This window comes from Hypomesus transpacificus, chromosome 19, assembly GCF_021917145.1.
Source record: "Hypomesus transpacificus isolate Combined female chromosome 19, fHypTra1, whole genome shotgun sequence".
In the NCBI taxonomy this organism is placed as follows: Eukaryota; Metazoa; Chordata; class Actinopteri; order Osmeriformes; family Osmeridae; genus Hypomesus; species Hypomesus transpacificus.
In genome coordinates, this window is record NC_061078.1 from 4,828,951 (window position 1) to 4,835,939 (window position 6,989).

Consider the following 6,989-nt stretch of genomic DNA (forward strand, 5'->3'; position numbering starts at 1 on the left):
CACAGAAAGACTTTCCCATCAAAACACAAGAGAGTCACTGAAAAGTGATGACATTGATGATAAGATTAATGTTTTGGCTTTTCTTTTACATCCCACTCTGCACTAGGCTGAAAATCACCCAATATTCGGATCAGGATTTGGATTCCCAGCACTAGGAGTGCAGTGCCGTAGTGCGTGTGCTATCACTGTCATGTTGTGCATTGTTGCACATGGTGAGTGCACTCACCATGCCTCAGTCTACCTGAGAAAATACCCTGTTTTGTGCACTCAAGGGTCGAACATGAAAACTCAATTAGAGAGATGGATTGAGACGTGAGGAGTAAACCTATGCTAGGGTATGTGACTCATGAGCTTTTGTCAGAGTCTTACATCCACTGAGCTTTTGGAGCTACCGAAGCAGACGTATATGTCACCATCGATGTAGACTCCGAAAATATCCATTCTGTTTGTCCATACCTTGAATGAAGATTGTGCTACCTGCATGCATGACTTGACTCATTAGACTCACAGTTCCTAGTTTCAGGAGTGCTAGAGGTTTTTTTCCGGTGTATGTGAGTTACCAGCTGTTATTGCATTCCCCCCTGTCTTGGGTTTTCTAAATATATCCTTTTGAAATGGATTCCAGAGACTTCAAACTTTATCTTTTCTTGGGAGCTCAGCAGCCAAGACTTGCCTAGTATTGCTTTAATCAGCAAATTGAATAGATACATCCAGCTCATTTCCAAAGGGCTCTCACACAGTGCCTCTGCAGACTGTTTCAGTTTTGAGTTTCTCACAATGGAGGGAAATATTACCATATTTCTTTATTGTGGATTTATATGTATTTATTCAGCTCCCAGCTCTGAAGCTTGTTGTTAATGCTGCGCCTCAGTCAGACTAATTAGTGCTCCACTGCCTTATCCCTCTCAGTATTGTGGTGTTCACACAGGCTTGCTGCTGGGCTGAGAGGCTATTTTTCAGAAAGTAAGCACCTTATTTTCCCTAGATGTCACAGCCCAGAGAGCTGTGCCATATACTAAAGGTTCAGAATATCGGTTTGTTTATACTTGATTGCCTGAGAATTGTTTGAGACCGACAGTGAGCACGTACAGTATGTACTGTATGACACACAATGTACAAAATGAGTACATGTAAAGATGTTGCAAACTCGACACACTAAACAGATATTAATATTTTCTGACAATTATTATATTTCCTCAGTAATGTAGCCAAAGAGACTGTTGTTTCAAACAATTTCATTAATTCACTTTTGGGTAGTTTTAGAAACCAAGAAGGGCACCATAGTACACCCGTATGTGTGTGTCTGTGTGTGTGTGCATGTGTTTGTGTGTCTGTGTGTGTGTGTGTTTGTTTGTTCTTGCTGGATATATGGACAGCTCCCCATCTACAGGACGCATGCAGTGAAGCATCCCATCTGACTCATTTTGGTGACCTTGGCATTTTTGACAGCATGACTCTGCCCCTGTATGCAAACACAGGTAGGGTCAGGCTTCAGAGACGATTCACCAGTAGAAGACACTCTGAACAGCTCTGAGACTCTGCTACCTAAGAGGATTTTTCCATGCCAATGAAAAATATTTAGTCACTGAGTAAAGGTGGATTTTATTTAAGTGAATATGCTGTACAATTGAAATGCGTGCACATCATTTCTGATGATTACAAGTTGTGGGCATTTAGATTAGATGTTACAGGACATAAGAAATGCTCTATACAGTGTGTATATTTGATATGGAATATATTGGATCCATCTTCAAGATCTGATCTAGAACAATAATGCTAAAATGTTGGTTATATTTGCAATTTTAATTGTTTTCTGTCTCTTTGAACTGCCTGGAAGGTACTTTTTTGTGAGGTCAGGAGGAATGACAAGCAAGTTCTCACACTTTCTCGAAGAAATGTTGTTTCTCTTCATCAAAGCTATACAACTATATTCAGGGAAATATTGATTTTGAAAAAACTTTGGTCCGTTTTTTAAAACCGCCTTTTCCCCTGTAGACGTGAATGGTAATTAGCTAGATGTTAACTGTCTCTTTCAGGCATATGGCACATAAAGATTAAGTATTCATTCTGTGGTTTTGACGGGTACCCGATGTTCGTTTTAGATGCAGATGTCTGGTTGTTTGGGGAAAACATAAGGGGTGATGCTAATGAGGATGGTGAAGTTTAGATTTGGGGATCTGAACATCAGGGACGTTAAGTTCCCTGTCTTGTCCCCCATGAGATTCCAAGTCAAAATAATCTGTGCTAAATCGTCAATAATTTAATTGTATGGAGGGACAAAATGTGCCTTTCAGCTAGACGCAGTTGACTGTTGGGTATTCCATTCAGCATGTTTGACGAGGACTCGTTCATGCATTAGGTTAAATTTGGTTCTTCTTTAGTTTGTTTCATATGAATAGGCTGATTTGAGGAACATGATTACAGAGTTCATACAGTTGGATGTGACACTAACGGCCTCTCGTCGTTAATGTAAACCATCAGCAAGAACCAGCATACTTTTACTTCCTGATCCCTTAGGGACGCCCTGCGATGGTGATGAAAGTTCCTCCTCCAGGGTGTACTGTACGCTCTTCTCTCCTTTGCCTCAGAGAGGCCTAACGTGGCTTCATCTCTCTCCTTGCCACCGTTTAATCCTGCTAAGTTAGTGGTCAAAAAGGGAAGTTCTGGGCCTGCGGTGAATGCAGAAACACAAGAACAGGCAAACAGGCACACTCTCCCGAGTGAACCATTGCACCTGTATGGATAGAGCTTAGTTTTGTTAGCTGGGACAGACCCTGTGTTCAATACATACAGTATAGTGCATAATTTGTATGTTGCACAATTAAAGTTGGACAGTGATACAGTATGTGTCTTTCACTGGGCAGAATTTCAATTATAACAAAAAAGTTTGCATTTCCCTAAGGTGAGGAGTTGTCCCTCTGTCCTTTGGTGGCGTGAGGTACAGTGAGTGCATGCTGATCCAGTACTGTTCATCATGTGTGAGGGTGACATACTGCCAGCCTGGTGTCAGGATTATGGATGGGAGCTGGGTCGCTGGCAGGAAAGGTGACCAGCCTAGACCAAATTTAAACCCATCTCACTGTGTACCCTTGGATAACTGACACACTAGAGAGTTCTCCAAGGAATACTGGAGCTGAAACAAAGGTTCCATTGAGGTTACTTCCAATTCCAAATGGTTTGGGAGAGGATTTGTTTGTCTTCATCAGTACCATTGGAGTAGGTGCTTTAACTCAACCTACAAGGACCAACGTGACATACTGGTAAACTGTACTGGTCAAATTGTTTGAGATATGTGTTTTTGTCCAATCTCAAATCTCATTTACCAATGGCTAGCTATTTTTGTGCATCAAATGTAGAAAAAACTGGGGTGAAGAGCATTCACATCTATTCCAGAATAATTCCTGCCTCTATGTAGTTAGCTTTGTTCAAACAAATCATCTAAAGGAGCAAATACTGAAAGAAAAAACGGCAGCCAGTAAATCTAATAGGTTTGAGAAGGGTACACTTCAGAATAAACAGAAAGTGGTGAGCAAACACAAAAATATAATGCATTTTTAAAAACAAGCAGTGATGCAGCCAGCCCCCTGCCCTCCAGTGGCAATAAAAACCCTTATAACTTTAGGTTCCTGTGGCACCATCTCTGAGAGCCGCTCTCAAGTCATCCATGAGAGATCAGAATCAGAATACTAAAGGATTACCACACTGTAGCTGTCAACAATACATTTAGTCATTTAGCAAACCTTAGAGACAGAACAAGTACATCTTGCTTTAAGTATACTGATGTATGTAGACCCTATTCATTTTTGTCCACTTTAATGTACCTTGGTTTTAGGAGATTATTGGTACATGCCACCAACTTGCACTGGGTGTTCTGCTATCCTGTTAAGAGGACATACTGGAGACCTTTTGAACATACTTCAAAATGATTGTCATTCCAGCATTTTGTGGAATGCGAAGTAAGCTAGGTCTCCACATGGGTAATTATAATTGTTTACACCTGCCCTCATTCTTTCTAATCAACTATGTGTCACACAGCTTATACAGGTATTATTTTTCAACATATTTATTAGTGTAAATCTATACAATTAGGAACAGAGGAGGAACCAGAGATGGTAAGTGAAGTAGAAAAATTGGCTGTATAGCTTCCTTTCACACAACTGACTGAGAGATCTCAGTCTGAGATAAATTTAGAAAATAATTGTTTAATTTTTGTGGACAAAAAGCAATTTTTTAACCCATTAACCCATTTTTACTGGGTTAAATTACTTTTTTCGACAAACAAACAATATTGTTTTCCAGCTCAAACACTATGATGAAAAGTAAACTGAAATGTATATTTTTTTTCCTGGAGGTGATTTAAAGGACATTGGTCCTTTAAACCACTTAGTTACTAAAGACTAGGTTAGTGATCAACCTTGTAAAAAGGACAACCTATCACAGTTGTATGACAGTGTACCAGATCAGTTTTAGTGAAAAAAAGAAGAAAATTGGTAATGACTGGGTTCTGCGTTTTACTGGGAGGCATTGTATTTGAGGAATATTGACTCTTCATTGTCAAGGATACCTGACTGTGCCTTCTAAAGGCAGACTGTTGCCTGTATTCATATACGCCTGTTAGAACCACCTGCTGTCAACCTGCCAGCTTTACACTCTCAAGTTAAAAAGCCTCTGGGCCCACTGCAGCAATTACAGCTGCTTGACTTCCCTGTGATATGCAAACAAGACAATCTCAATTGGTGTAAGGATAATCATTTCCCACTTACCTACAGGGTAAATTGGATTCTAAAATATTTTTCTCAACATTTAACGTTACTATGCAAGCAAAGATTCTCTAGGATAGCATGTCCATGTCTAAAATGAAGGCAGTCATTATGGGATGTACAGTAGGGTTATGCTTGGATCCCTCAGGACCATTTAAGCTAATATCAAGGTAGTTAGTGCTCTCAAACATTAGCTAAATAAAGAGGCCAGTCGCTAACTCCAAACAACTGTTAATATATCTGTATAACCATGAGTGTGGCCATGTTTACTTGTGTTTTACAGGATTGCCCCCTGGCGTGGGAACATTTGCGAAATCTGAGTCAGCAACCGCAACCTACCAGGAAACACTGTACCTAATTTGTAAGTGGGTGATTGAGAGAAATACCCTTGATTTATGATGGCAGAGAGACTCATGCTACTTGTAGCACAACCATCTGTCAGACAAGTCTCCTTTCATTTCCCTGTGCATTTGTCAAAAGCAAAATCATATTTCCTCAATCAGGTTTAGTACCTTTCTCTTCTTCAGAAAATATGATTCCGTTGACCTAAGACTCAACCAGAATTTTACTCAGACAACCATTGTCTTTGTCATCTTGTCAACAGTATGTCTTTCTTCTGTGGCTCTCATGTGACAGTGTGTTCCTATAACATGCACTGTACATTTTGTCATTTTACTTATTTGTCAAGACAGTATGTATTTGTTTGTTGCCAGAATTACTATTAGATCAGTTAGTTGACAACTTATGATTATGCTACATTTTGGCTTTTGTATTCACAATACCATTTGGGTATGTACAAATTGTGAGAACAAATTTGAAATATGCTGTAACTGTTCCAATGATGGGTTCATCTAAATGTTCTAAAGTTTTCATCCTTAAAAAATATGTTGGTCAGTGATAAAACATTAATACAATTTCCCAATTATAGGTAAAAGTTTGCTCAAATTAGCTTAATGTCTTAATCCCCTTCACAGCATGTATGTAATTTGTTGGATACAGCACATTAAAAATTCACATTAAATACTTGCGTGTCATTAATCAGAGGTTCCTGCTGGACTTCCTAATTCATAATGAAAAGCTGTGAAGCCAGACTCCATTTACTTTTATCTCCTGACAGGTCCTCTGTCAAACAGGATACAGTAGTGACAGCTTAAACCACACTATTGCTAGTTGGTTTTTGCACTTTTTTTGTCTTTATTGGAAAAAACAACAGCTGAAAGATTGTGTGATGACAACCATCGAGGATAATGTATATATATTCACCTTGAGGTTTGTTAAAAGCATTGTTGTAAAAAGTAATGACATGCTCCACTGCTACTCACTGATTGCTTGTTTCTTTGAAATTTAGTTGTGTTGTACTGAACATCTATACTAATGCTCTTCATTCATCAATGTTACCATAAACATTATCACATCAGGGCTGTTCTGGCTGACATTTGGGCTATTTGCAGAGGAGTAATAAACAGCTCCAAGCTCATGGTGCTTTGGCATTTAATGTGCCTACTACCATGGGAGCCATATAGCTACATCACTGTTTATGTGAAAGACTATCTTGTCTCCTGCTCCAGCAGAACTGTACATGCAAGCCATTAGTAATTCATATAGTGATATTTTGCAATCATTTGGTTGTACTTTGCTCAATAATACAGGTTATAACAGAACATTAGTCTCTTAGTCATTGAGTTATAGGACTTATTCTATTTGTATTCAAATCATGCTATTTGAATAATACTGAAACAAAAAATGTAGCAAAAAGTCATACTTGTCAAAATGGTCTGTACTGAGGGATGTAATGGACTGTATTCATATGCTGTTAATTTAGCTTTAACCCTCCATGGATTTTTGAAAAGATTGGTACATTCACCAATCTAGCCCGTCATGTTTGGCTGTGGACTGGAACTCACAATCCCTACAGCTTCTGTCATGTTAGGGAAAGGTTTTTTCCCACTTATCGTGGTTTCTCTATAGGTATTTTTCACAGACCAAATCAATTGCTCTAGAGGTCTGATACCAGAGACCAGATTCCTAACTTTTGAAATAAATTGAGGTAGAGTGGTTTCAGCCTAAAAAGATGCCAAATAGACACTCCAAAGTGACTGCATTTTAAGTTGCAATATTTTCTAAAATATGACCATTAAAGTACATTTTAACTTCTGCTTCTTCCTCCTGATCATTTGCATGGAGCGTGAGATATAGTATGTTCTATGTGATCAAAGACCAAGCAAATTA